Source organism: Gorilla gorilla, chromosome 12, assembly GCF_029281585.2.
Source record: "Gorilla gorilla gorilla isolate KB3781 chromosome 12, NHGRI_mGorGor1-v2.1_pri, whole genome shotgun sequence".
NCBI classification, from domain to species: Eukaryota; Metazoa; Chordata; class Mammalia; order Primates; family Hominidae; genus Gorilla; species Gorilla gorilla.
This window is the reverse complement of record NC_073236.2, coordinates 31,203,201-31,218,098: the sequence shown is the minus strand read 5'-3', so window position 1 is coordinate 31,218,098 and position 14,898 is coordinate 31,203,201.

The following is a 14,898-nucleotide window of genomic DNA, read 5'->3' as shown; positions in this document are numbered from 1 at the left end:
AACAGACCATTTTTACATTTTTTTCAGACTTCCTCAGTTCTTATTCTTAATAAAACACATTCAATTACTTTTAAAATTCATTTTAGATATTTTTATTAGCTGAAGTATGAAAATCATTTATATTTAGCTCAAGATATTTTGATTGTGGTCTACCACTTTGCTATTTTTCCATCTGTTGTATTTTCGACTTGCTCTTTCTTGCCTTTTTTCTCAATTAAGCATTTTTTTCTCCAATATGCCCTTATAATCTCCTATAAGTTTAAGTATCTTTTGATTTTGCCCTAGATATTATTTCATGATTCCTTGACTTATTAGTGTCTGAGTATAAAGTAAAATTTTCATTACTTTTCTTAGACTATGAAGATCTTATAATACTTTTGATATTTTGTTAGGTAGTTTTGTTGATATTTATTTTAAATTTTATATGACGGATTTTATTTATATAGTCACTATTTATTTAGATTTATCCAGATGTTTTGTCCTTCCTTTTCTTGATTTCATTTCTAAATTTCTACATTTACATCTAAAATAATTTTTCTTTTGCTTGACATTATTATTTCATTTGGTGTAATGTATAGATGATATAGATAGTTCCCTTATTTTTTGTTTTCCTGATCATGATTTTATTGTTTCTTATATTCCATAATATTTTATTAGGAATAAAATTCTAGTTACCAGTTGGCTTCCATTTGAGAAGTCATCCCTAAGTCATATTGCCACTTTTTGAAGGTAACATGCCTTTTTCTAGAACTATTTTTGAGATAGTCTCTGTCATTAATTCTCTAATATGAGCTATGTAGTTGTCTCCGTATTTATCATGCTTCACTCTGGCACTTCCTGAGACTGTGACTTATAGTTTTTCCATCTTTTTTTTTTATTTTTTATTTATTTATTTTTTTTTGAGAGAGTCTCACTCTTGTTGCCCAGGCTGGAGTGCAGTGGCACGATCTCGGCTCACTGCAACCTCCGCCTCCTGGGTTCAAGCAATTCTCCCACCTCAACCCCCAAGTAGCTGAGATTACAGGTGCCCACCACTACGCTCGGCTGATTTTTGTATTTTAGTAGAGACGGGGTTTCACCATGTTGGTCAGGCTGGTCTGGAACTCCTGACCTCAGGCGATACGCCCACCTCAGCCTCCCAAAGTGCTGGGATTACAGGCATGAGCCACCATGACTGGCTTCCAACATTTTTGAAAAATGTTAAGTTTACCTATTTAAATGTGGCTTTTACCCTTAATATTTCTAATATTCTAATGAAATTGCAGCTAATAGTTAATTCTGGTTAACTCTAACTCTATTTTTTGGAGGGTTATCTAAGGTGTGTTACAGATCATATTCATATAATCAGTGATTAAGCTGGTTTGAGACCGAACTGCAATTATTGCAAATGATAATCTATTTATTTCCATTAATATTCCTAAACCTTTGAAGTGTCAAATGAAGCCTGGGGTGTATAAATCGGCCTTTCTCATTGATAAGTCTTGAGCCATATATTTTATTATCTTAAAACTATAAGACTATGAATATTTCTGCTTAGGTTTTTGGTCTATCAATAGCCACATACATGTGAGAAAATCTTTCATGGGTCAAGGGATAGTCAATATTGTTCTCAATTCTCTGAAGTGCTATTTTCTTCGGTATTTTAGCCCTGTAATCTTTAATGCCTTGGAATATTTTTGATACCTCCATGCATATTTTATACAATTTTCATAAGAAGAGAGTTGAATAGAGAGTCAGTTTATAGTTTAGAGAAAAGAGAAAAACAAGGAAAAAAATAAAGAGAATGCAACTTTTAAAACAAAAGCAATTCAGAATTGAAATTATAGAAATTATCTATATAATGAGAAAGATGAAATTGAAATCTAAGAAACACATGACTATGACAAAGCAAATGTATCTTTAGATACAATATGCAGATATCAATAGTTTAAGAAAGTAATATTTATTTTCTTATTTAAAATGTTAAGATAATTACCACAGAGATAAATTTAACTACTTGTTAAACTAATATAGTGAGCTATTCTATAGACAAAAAATAGAAGAAATGGGGAAAGGGAACAAACAAAAAATGTGAGTAAATGTATAATATGATATAAATTGGCCGAACTAAGTTAAATGTAACAATAATGACAATAAATGCAAATGAGTTAAAAGCAGTAATTAAAGGATCCTGACTTTTATAAATTTTTTAATAATTAAGAGCCAAAACATGTTGTTGACATAAGTTAAAATTTAAAAGAAAATATATATGTATATAACTACTAACATTAAAATTATTTTATAACACACCAGGCTTAAATACTAAAAAGCTAGAGGGGCAATATTTACATGACAACATGACATAATATAATTTAAGGTAAAAATATGTACATTGAAATACATTTATTAAAGATTAAAATTATATGAGCTCTATTTTTCAATTAAAAACTGGAGAAAGAGCAGTGGAGGAAACCCAATAGAAATAGTTAATGAACAAAAATCTTTAAAGCAACAACAAAGAATGTTAATCTAACCAAAAGTTAGTTTTTGAGAAAACATTTAGGATACAGAAACCTGTGGAAGGTTAATCAAGACAATAAGAGAGACTGTGTAATATGCACAATTAAAAATTTTTAAGTACTAAAATAGCTTCATTGCAATAAATGTGAATGATAGAGATGGAAAGATGTAAGGACTGTAACAACTAAGAAATATTAATAATACGAACTAAAGATAAAGAATATAGGATTTTACGGGAAGTATCTAACAATCATTTCAATATTTATTTCTTAGTCTATTAAAGATCATTCCTTCAAATCCTCAGATAAGTAAATTCTATCAGAATTTTAAGAAACTGTTATTTATTATGCTACTTCCGAATAGAGAAAAACAAATTGCCTAGCTAAGGCAAGCATATGTTTTATTCCAAAATCAAGTAGGTAGCAGTAATTACTTTTAAAATAATATTTATGCCAGCAAAAAAGCACATCATTTTGTCTGACAATTTGTATGAGAGAGCGAACTGTTTTAGTCACGGGTTTGAGCTAAATATAGATTTTATTGTGATTATCATTACCTTCAGTCTACACAGGCTTCAAATTCCCATAGGAATGACTGATGTTGGCTGGGTTTAAGGGGGGTCCTGGGGTGCTGGAGGATTTTGTTTAGTATCTCTGTTCCCCTCTCAGCTTTCAGCATCCTTACCTTCCTTTACCGCCGAGGTGTTCTCTGTCTTTCCTCTTTCCCTTACTCAATATGTAGACAGCTGATGCTTATTATTTGGTATCAGGCTTGGCATAGGGGTAAAAAGTGGGGTGTTTTATGTTGCCCTGGCCTCATTCAATCTTAGGTATGTCCTGTGTGAAAGAAGTCCAAGTTTTCATTCCTTTTTCTGTCTTTTTGTTATGTTGGTTTTAGACTACTGTCATTGAATTAAGCTGATTTTTTTTTTTCTCAAAATGGGGCATTCTTAGTGTTCTTGCATTGTGTCCAACTCATCTATGACAATGAAACTCTGTCTTAGATCTGTGGTTGGTTTTGGGTGGAAATATTTACCACTCTATAGTAGTTAAAGGCTTCTTCTTGTTACTGGTATAGAATCTTAGCCACAACTGTTTCCTAGCACTGTTCCAAAGATATAGGATGCATTCTTCCACTTGTTCCCAAGCCTCAGTGCATCTTTGCCTGTGATTAGTGGAAATGACAGTTGTGCGGTCTCTTCTACAGTGGCTTAAAGCTTTTGCTTCCTAAGAAAGAATGTTCTGGGGTAGTGGGCAAGGCTTTTTCCTGTCCCCCAGCAGCAACTGATTACTACCTGAAGCCTGCACTATGCAGGAGAATCTCTCTCATCTTCTGCCCAGTTCCCAGTCTTTCCCTTCAACAGACAAAGGTCCGTGGAAAAGAGTTTGAGAAATGACCATTTCTTGTGCCTGAGGCCTCCTGCTATTCTAAACTTACAATTTACCCACATTTAGCCTTTAAGAATTTATTAAAGTTTAGCTGATTTCTCATATGATTATATGGTGACTTCCTCTTCATTTTTTTGATTGGTCAAAGATGAAACTTTTGTGTGTCCTTTCCATCCTTGAGGGCTTGTCCCTCTCTGGAATCACTTTACTTGGTTGCCATGCAACTTCATCTCTGATGGGCTGAAAACAACTTTTGACTTTGTAGATAATTCAAATATTTCTCACCTTAAGGGTGGGAGCATCATTCTTTTCACCTTTCTACATCCTAATCACAAGCTGAAAATCACACTGAGGTTTTAGAGATTACTCTTCCAAGCTGCAAAATATTAAGAATTTCCATTTTAAATCTTAGCAGAAAAAAATTACTCTAGTTGGAGTTTCACCAAAAAATCTTGTAAAATTTGAAGTTTTCTTGAGAGACACCTGCCTTCATCTAGTGTGAATTATGAAAACCTTAGTTACACTTGCAAGAGTAAATCCTTACAAATCAATATATTTAACACTGGTAAAAAGACAAGCAATAAAAATAAATTATAAAGAAACAACAAAAATAAATCATTTAGATATCTAACATGATATATATGAGGATTTATCAAATTTTACCTCATGGTTTAATAATTTCTTCAAATTAAAGAGAATACCTTAACACTAATCTGCCTTTAATAAATAAAATTTATTGCTTATAGTTCATACATGTTGTGTTATTAATGCATTAGAAAAAACATTTTACTATAATTTTAAAAATTATTTAAAAAACATTTTAAGTATGTTTCAACAGAATTGTTACCTTTTATAATACTGTGCTTTCCTTTAGGCATTTTCAAAATTCTGTTGAATTAGAAGTCAATAAAATTAAAACCAAAAAATAAATAGAAAAAAATTGATTGAAAGAAAAAAGCTAGTTATTTGAAAACATCAATAATATTGATAAACTTCCATCAAGATTAACTAAAATAAATAGAGAAGACATAAATTATTAATACCAGAAATGAAAGAGAGGACATCATTAGTGATCCCATGTACATTAAAGGATAGTAAAGGAATATTATGAACAACTTTATGCACAAAAATTTAATGACGAGGGTGAACTGTACCAATTCCTTGAAGGACACAATCAACCAAAACTCACATGAGGAGAAATGGATAATCTGAACAGGCCTTTATCTATTAAAGAAACTGAATTAATAATTAATACCCTGCTAAACAGAAAGCACGAGGGCTAGATAAGTTCACTGCTAAATCTTACCAAACATTTAATCAGGAAATTATATCAATTCTGCACAATCACTTCCAATAATAAAAGTAAAAAACAAGTTATTCTGGAAAGAGGGACCATGGCACAAGAAATGTTTGGCACAGCACAACCAGTCCCTAGAGACCAAAGCTGGGCCATGTCTTCAAAGCCCAGAGTGTGCATAGCCCGAGTCAAGCTGAAGGAAGGAATTAAAAAAATGGGGAGAAAGTCAGGGGATATATGATGAAGCAAAATCTTTATGTCTGATGTTCTCAGAGTGAATAAAATTATAAAATGCAAGGTGCATATATCACAGTTTCAGAAGCAATATTGGTCCAACTGCTGATTTTCTAAAATGCAGAGCAGATCAACTTCTATGCAAACTGATAGTGAGGCAGAATATCCTGGTCTTCTTATTGTAAGAGAAGAAAACGTCTTTCATGGAAGTAACAGTGAAAGAATCTGTTATCAGAACATAGGACAGAACCTTTAGGGGTACTTTCCCTGCAGGCACTAATTAGATATATATCATAAGAGCTATGAGCACACAGGTTTACTATCAGTGAGGCTGAAGCAGCGTAATTTCTGGGAATTATAGGCCTGACACACATTTGTGACAAATCAAAACAATACAGATTAAACTGCTGGATCTAATGTCAACCTGTCTTTTGTAGAAAGCCTAGGGATAACTGACCAAGGTAAATTTTTACAATATGGGCACCTAGTATTTCCAGGGGCTTCTTTACTCCTTTCCACATTGCTTTTTTGATGAATGACACTTTGATTTTGTCCCTGATACAATGACCACAGCATAAAGAATTAGTGCCAGTATAGTTAGATTATAAAATCAAAAATTTGACTAAGACCATAGGAAATAAATCAATAGAATTGCAAGATGTAGATTTTAAAATTACTTGGTAAGAACTTGCTTAACTCAAAATACAAGTACAAAATGATATATCAGACAGGAGTCAGACGGGAGCAAAGTTAATAATGTGTTTTATGGGATAAAGGACTTATTAAAGGAATTAGATGTGTAGAGCTGTACAAGTAGCTGGGAAACTCAAAGGTCTGAAAGGGAAGTTCAAGAATCAGAGGACCTCTCACTAACAAGTCAATATGAAGTACCAAACATATCTCTTTATGTAAGGGTTGCTCCTGGGATGCCCTTTGAGAGGCTGTGATTTTGTGTAGCTACAACCTCTGTTGATTCACATCTAAGAATCTTTTGGTGAGTCTTGGGCTGCTGTTGATGGACAGAGGCAACAGTTGGCAAAGGTGTTGAATACGGAATTTAGGTGTTGAACACAGATTTAGGACAGGTCGCAAGACGGCTGGAACCTCTGCATTGATCCGATACTGCATTTGATGATGATGACCTTCAGAGAATAAGGGCCACCACCTTACTTCCTTTTTCCCAGTTATGTACAAGTTCCTGTTTTGGATAATACAGAGAAGGACATCTTGAAAAAAAATGTACTTTTTTTTGCCTACCCAAGATGACACAATGCAAAACACCACAAATAATTACCAGAATTGAGGAAAATAAGAATTTTCTTTCTTATGAAAAGTTTAGTTGGGAAAGGTGTTCTAGAATAGCCACGTTGGATAGGAGGGTAGCAATATTTTTCCCCTCAGGTGAGGGGAGAATATTTATAAAGCTTGATGAATATCTCCAAAATTTAGGAGTGGCACAGGAGTCTGATGTTTAATTAATTATTTTCCAGAATTGTAAGAGTAAAACACAAAGGCTGATAAGCTGTTTTGTTGGTAAATTAAAGAACAGCTGCTAATACATTTAGATTATCAATTTCATGGGTTTGTGACCACCGTAGTTGTATAAGAACCCACATTCAGTGGATCCTTCAAAACTTTACTGTTACTGTCTTGAAATCCTTAAAAATTTTATCTTTGAATTTGTGTTTTGTAAGTGAACTCTAATGGGACAATGGAGCATGAGCCAGGAGCATGGGGCCTCAGCTCACATGTGATCTCACCTTTTGCCATCTTGCTCCCCCACTGATACCTAGAGACCACTACCACCTCTTACCCAGCAGGGGTCTGAGGCCAAATACAAGGAGACTCAGGGTCATATCCTGAGTAATTTTGAGTGCTCTGTGAGCATCCCTGTTTCCAAGGCAGAGTGAAATTAAGAGCAAAGAAAAAACATCATGACAGGTCAAGAAAGAAACCATAGGAAGAAAAATTCTATTATATTTTCTTTTGTTTGTAAAAGGGATCCTGCAAATTAAGTAGCTGACCCGGGGTTTCACTTTCTGGATTTCAGGGCCCACGAATGCATTACGTTTTAGCCCAGATCAGAAATGATCCACATGAGCAATGAAAGATGGCAGATGGCTTGAAGCCAAGTGTTCTTTAAGAACACTTGGGAGGGATTCCATTGCGTGGAATGAACTTCTAAAACAGGATGTTCAATCATTTAGCTTCTCTGGGCCACACTGCAAGAAGATGAATTGTCTTGGGCCACGTATAAAATGCACTAACACTAACGATAGCTGACAGACTAAAGAAAAAAAAATCACCAAAAAAATCTCATAATGTCTTTTAAAAGTTTACCAATTTCTACTGGGCCTCATTCAAAGCTGTCCTGGGCTGTGTGTGGCCTTTGGGCTGCGGGTTGGACAAGCTTATTCTAGAAAGTGAAAAGTTTCATGAGAATTGACAGTTGTAGATTAAATGATCACTTATTATCAGTTAAGAAAGAAATTTCTCACTTCATTACCACTCCTATTTCCAGACTTCAGTCCTAGAGTGGTCAGTAGAAGCAGTTATCCAATAGGAGAGGGGGTAAGTAAGGTGAAGACAGCTGGAAAGGAAAAGAAACCAAGAATGACCCCTTCCCACAGCCTACAGATGAAAGAGGTAGGGGAGAAAACATATCTGAATTATATTTTAATTAAAATATAGAAATTCATATTCTAATTTCTGAAATAAAATTGTGGTTTACAATATAATATAACTATCTATTAAATACCAATAACCAAAAGAAGTCATGAAAGCTGCTAGATTTTTTACAGATCTGGAAACTTTTCCTGAATACATATTTAAAGAACTACAGAAGACAAAAATGAAATTGCATTGAATGACAATTAGAGACAAGTTTGTTCTTTCAAAAAAATTGGATATTTGCTTTGTAATTTTCACCAATTTTATTTTCCTGAATTATTTCTATTTTTAATGTAGAAACAAAAGTATCTGAGATGGGTCTAAGATATCAGAGAATTATCTGTATTTGTACTGAGATATATCAAAATATAATGTTAATATGATTTGTCACCGAACTATATGGTAACTCAGTCGTACTTCTGTCTTTTAAAATTGGCTACAGTTAAACTTCAATCTGTCAATAAAGTAAAAGCTACTTAAGTGGGAATTCTAAAATTATAACGTGATAAAATCTCAGGGGGAAGTTTTGGATTCTGTTGTTTTTATTTTCTGCCATTTGTGCCGATTTGAGTGGTAACTGACCTCATGAAACATGAAAGTATTATTTATGTACAAGTAACTGACCCCTGAGGAATTGAAGGTCAGCACTAAAATAAAAATGTAGGGGGAAATGCGACTAAGAAAATGTAGGAAAAAAAAGTGAACAGGAAATATAATAAACCTAAATGGTGGCGCTTACATAGATAAAACGGAAAGAGGATTGTAAATAGAACTGTAAGAATGGATTTGTCTACCATTTATTATATTTTGTTAAAAATAAAGAAATTCAATTTACAATATTGAATTTTACTAGACTTTCTGATTTGAAAAGCTAGAGTTTCTTTTTCCTTTCAGAAGGCTTGTATTCAGGTAATACTGATAAAGAGAATCCTCGAGACATTTACACTCTGGGTCAGTTCCAAGATGGCTGAGAAGCTGTTTAAAACAACCAAAAAACAACTTGATAGGATTGACAATTTCATGTTTTTAAATAAATGTTGAATGAGACTGCTAACTACCATCAGCAGATATACACATGTGGTGTCATAGATGTTAGGTTTTCAAAAATAAAGAACGTGTTAGAAAAATGCCTGCAAATCATTTGAATGTTACAACCTTTTTAAAAAAAATCTGGCTGTTGAGTGCAGACTGTGCTGTTTCACCTTTTATTACAAAGACTCAGTGAATAAAACATATTTGATAGCTTGGCAATAGAAGAAAAATTTGTATTTAAATGAGGACAGAAGACACTGGGCTGGAATTGATATGATTATGCCACAATTGATGAGTCATAACTAATGACAAAGTCTAGAGCTCATGAAGCAAATCTGACAACGGGAGTGAGAGGAATGCAATCAGCACACTGGGAGGAAGGCAGGTGCATGCCCACAGGTCGTGCCACAGAGGGGTACTTAGCACAACACTTGCTCCTCATGGTGTATCTCTTGGTTTCTAAGCAAAGGTCTTTGGGGAGAAAAGATGTTATTAAATACTATAAAACTGAAACAAAAATAAAATTGAGCCTAGCTAGGCACTTGAAAATATACTAGTCTGTGACTCAGTAAAAGAAAAATCATGCGGATAGGCAACAGATAGTTTTGGAAATTTAAAACTCAGGTTTTGTTTTATGTCTTCATATATGATGCTGAGGTAACAGATATAAAATTAGGAATTTGTCAGCAATAGCTCCTCCTGCCTTTATCATATGTTTTAAACGATTTAACAGTGACATTTTATTATATTTTCTTTTTTATTGAGATTCATTTCCTATCTTGTCTAATATTCTCCTATTCTCCTGATAGTTTACACACAATTATCACAAAACACTAGCAGTTCCATTAGTTTTGTCTCCACTATCCTCAGAGACTTTCTGAGGAAATAATAATATTGTTTCTTTTATCTTTATCTTTGGAGCTTAGTAGGGTACCTTGCCCATTGTAGTTGAGAAATGATAAATAGGAATGACTGAAAAAAATATATTTGAAAACAGCTTGAACATAAGAAGAAGCTCGAGATATTTATAATATGGACACTTGTTTTTTTCCTAAAGCAAAGCTATTACTATTAGTTAGAGATTATGTAGATTTTAATTTCTTTATAGAAGACAAAATAAAACTAGTAGATTAAAAAAGTTAGTTCCTGCCACTATTCTTACCCCAACAAGATATCTGGAGACTGAGTGCCAAAATGAGCAAAGAAAGATTCAAGGACCAAGACTGGTGGAATCCTCTTACTCCAGTATTCTTAGAGTCTTGCTTAGGCTTGAAGCATAACACTGTTGTCACATCACTTGACATTGCATTTACGGAATAAGATTCAGTGAGAAAGAACAAACAAGAAGTGATTATATCCTTCAAAGAGCTTTCTCAGAGGCATCGGCTAGTATCTTCTGTTTGCTTCTCATTTGCCAGAGTTGCATCAAGTAGCTTCTCCCAACTGCTCAGGAAATTGGGAAGTATAGTTTTCTCAACATTTTCATACCACCACAAACACTCCCAAGAATGTTCCTAAGCAGTCTGTGATACACAGGACACGTCCCAGTGACCAAGAATTATCTGGTCTGAAATATCAATAGTGGTGAGGTTGAGAAAACTTCCTCTGAAGCACCTGGCATTGGGATAAGGTCTCCAAAGGAAACGTTAAAAGACAATGCAAAATGAAGAAGAATATGGGGTACCAAAATTATAGTTATCAATCAACCACAGAACTTAGTTTTCCCCAAATATCTGAAAGGTTGTTTGACTTGTCAAAATGGAAACAATGTATTCAGTATTGCTTCAGAAGGCAAACCTAAACCAAAGTTTGAAATCTGTGATGATGAACATATTAAAATTATAGAATCATTTGAAGGTTATTATTATCCAGCAGTAACACAGTAGATGCCTTTACAGAACAAATTATAACAGTTTCAAAATATATGAAAATTTTGACCAAATCAGAACAAACGCCATTCATGATATAAACCACTTTGAGACAGAAAGAGCTATTGGTTGGGTCTATAGGGCCACTAGTCTAGGCCCCCGATACTTTATGCACCAGGAGAAATGTCTTTGAGGAACAGATAATTGCCTTCTGCATGGCTCTCCTAGACATGTTGGTGGAAGCCGCAACAGGAGTGGTTATTATTAATCCCTTTTAGATAACTATACTAGTCTTACCTCTGAACCACCCATCAATATTGTGCTCAATTAGCACTTTGTTTCAATTGACAATGAAATTATATACTGAAAACAGCATGAATCCATGACCTGACCAGAAGCATTCTCTAGCCAGTGAATGATTTTTCTATCCTTGCCTCTTTTCCAATTTAACAAAAGAGGATAACACTGAATTCAGACTACAGGTTTGCAGGTCCTCATTGTTTTAAGTCATCAGAAAGAACAGAATTAAAAGTTAATTTAAAAACTAGGAATATTTATATTGTCTTTCCTCATAGTTTTCCTCTTCTGGTCTTTTGCCTTAATTGTTATTTACTATTTCTCATTCATATTTGGTAGAAAGTGTCATTATACAATGTATAACAAAGGTCTTGAGAATACAAATGTATAACTCTTTCATATAATTATAATCCAAAGAAATCTTTAATATATTCATGTTAAACATCGGTTTATATGATATTTGCAATCCATGTGAAAAAACCATTTTACAAAAACATTAAAATAAAGCCCAAGTTTTTGTATTTGAGTGATTCAGCTTAAGAAGACTTATATAAATTATAAAATAAATACATATTATGTGATCATAATGCAATACACCTTTAAAAACCACTTGTTTGAAAAGAAGCAAGGCATATTCACTGATTATATACAACTACTGCTTTCAAAATTTTCACTTTTAACCAGTAGACTTTTCATCAGTGTTTTATATTGTCAGGGTGTTTTTTGTTTTTTGTTTTTATGATTTAATGTATTTAACTTGTTTCTCTATTAGAACAGAAAAACACATACTTATTACTTCTGCATTCCTTTCCATTTGTTGGCCATGACAGCAGTTAGATTATACCCCTTTCTACTGAAACGTTGTGCTAAGTTTTGGGAGGGCAGGAGAAAATATCTTCAGCCTGAAAAAAAAAACTTGAATAAACAGGTAATTTTTTTATTAAGATATACAATGGTCACTTTCTTTAGTGAGTTATGACAATCTACCTCTGAAGTACAACATGTTAGAGTCATTTGCTCTGGACAAAGTCACTTTCAGGAATGGTTTTATTACAATAAGAAGGAATAGGTATACTGGCTCTTAAGTGCCACTATTGCCCTTTATGAGAATGAGAACTAGATTAGCTGGCACGCTTATATCCCACACTCTTTATGAGCCTCATATGTTTTGGGGTATTTTCAACATTTTAATCTGGATGATGTTATTTTCAGAAACATCCTAAAACAATTTTCAAAGAAGCAAGGAAAAGGCTAACACTGAACTTGCGTAATAAAAATTCAGTCATGAAAATGCATTTGAATACATTTGTTTAGCAATGCTAACACAGCAATCTTCAGAAGTTGCCCAGAGATATCTTTTGAGGTTTCATATTATGTTAAACATGCAAAAGCATAAAAACAGGGAAAAAGGAAATGGTATAACAATAAAAAGGTTTAAAATGATGAGGAATATTCATTTGCTTCCCTGATTAAAATTAAGTTATATAATTATATAGATAGCAATATATTAGAATTGTTATATACAATCTAATTTAAGGCATAAGAGATAAGTGTGTTCAAGGGGAGTAGCGAAAAAGTGCTCTTAATTTTTCTTTTTGATTTTTTGCTGTGGTTAGTGTTAATACATGTATATTGAATGGATATCTTATTTTTAAACAACAAAACCTTATTTCAACAACACCAATCTACATATACCTGATATTTTATATAATGCACTAATGAAAGCATTGTGATGTTAAAATTAGCATTGTAGAAAGGAAATTGATAAATGTAACTAGCAAACATTAATTTTGGGGGATGAATATTTTCTAATCTATTTCTGAAAAACTATTACTTGGTTATACTAATTTATTTGAGGGTACCTTCCCCTGTATCATTTTTACCTCCACTTTTGAAAGAAGCAAACAATACTCCTTCTGAAAAATAAATTTTAATTCTACAGCTTTCTATGACAACTTTTTTGTTATTCATACCAAAGATGAAGCTATGCCCATACCTTATTGATTATATATGCAAAGAGTTCTCTATCAGGAAAGTTTCAACATGAAAGATTTCTTCCCACTGAGGAGTCTCTCCATTACAGAAGGTCAACTGGTAAATGTTATTCTGTTTCCACTAATAACCATTTGATCCTCTTTTAGATTTTCATTCACTCTAGTGTTAAATGAATCTCCGCTGAAAATTATTAAATCAAAACGATAATACCTTAATAGAGAAAAATGAATGTTATGAGGCAGTATCTCACCATCAAAGTTGCAGGGACATGTCTTTTCAAAGTGAAATATATAGCTTATCTAGTTAACAAAAGGGCAACAAATTCCTTAGCAGGTCTAAAATTGAGCCAGCAAAGTGGTGGTTTACAAACAAATGCCAGTTTCAATTTTCATGTTAGATGATCAAATATATATTGAGTCTGCATAAGAAATGCTATTATCACAGGATTCAACACACAATGTCGAATTCCTGCATAGAGAAATTTCATTTTTTCATTACATTCTGTACATGCAAACTTCCTAGCTAGTGTGGAGAAAACCTAGGAAAAAAAAAAGTTTAAGGTGAACCTTGAAGGATGAGAATGAATGAAGTACAGACCATTATGTAAGGTTTGAAGGCATGACACTGTATACAATTACTGAGTAAGGATGGAACACATCCACACTAGTGATGAGAACAAATTTATATTTTGAGTGCAGTACATCCATTCATTCTTGATTCCTTCTTAGACATTATTTCCTAAAATTGAGCCACAGGATGGTCAGAATGGTCAGATCTGCTACCACAGGGAACTGGGACTTTCGTTTAATAATACATACTCCACAAACATGCACAACCTCTTCTCCTGTTTTCCCCAGAGTAGCTGATTCTAGCACAGTGATTCATGTGACCTGGATGGGTAAAGGGGTATATGCAATCAACTGAGTTCATTAGAATAAGTTTTAAAGTGTTAAAGAAATGATAAGGCTGGGCGTGGTGGCTCACGCCTGTAATCCCAGCACTTTGGGAGGCCGAGGCGGGCGGATCAGGAGGTCAGGAGATTGAGACCATCCTGGCCAACACGGTGAAACCCTGTCTCTACTAAAAATACAAAAAAATTAGCCGGGCGTGGTGGCAGGTGCCTGTAATCCCAGCTACTCAGGAGGCTGAGGCAGGAGAATCGCTTGAATCTGGGAGTGTCGGAGGTGGCAGTGAGCCAAGATCGCCACGGCACTCCAGCCTGGCAACAAAACGAGACCCCGTCTCAAAAAAAAAAAAAAAAAAGAAAAAAAGAAAAGAAATGATGACTCCCTGTAACAATTGCCTGGTGACTATATTCAACTTAGATCAAAACAATGCAAATAATCTACTGTAAACTATGTCATTTCTGTATCAGGATTTCACCAAGTTAGCGCAGGAGTAATTTATATTTTGAGATTAAACTTTAGAGCAGAGTTTTTAAACGGAAAATTCTGTGATAAAAATTTCTATAATATACTGAAACCTTGGAACAAGAATTAAAGGCATAAAATGGTATATGTATGGAAGTTTTATTTTATTTTGATTAATTTAAATACAAATGTAAATAACCTCATCTGTGTATTGGCTACCATATTGGATAGCACAACTGTACAGCATC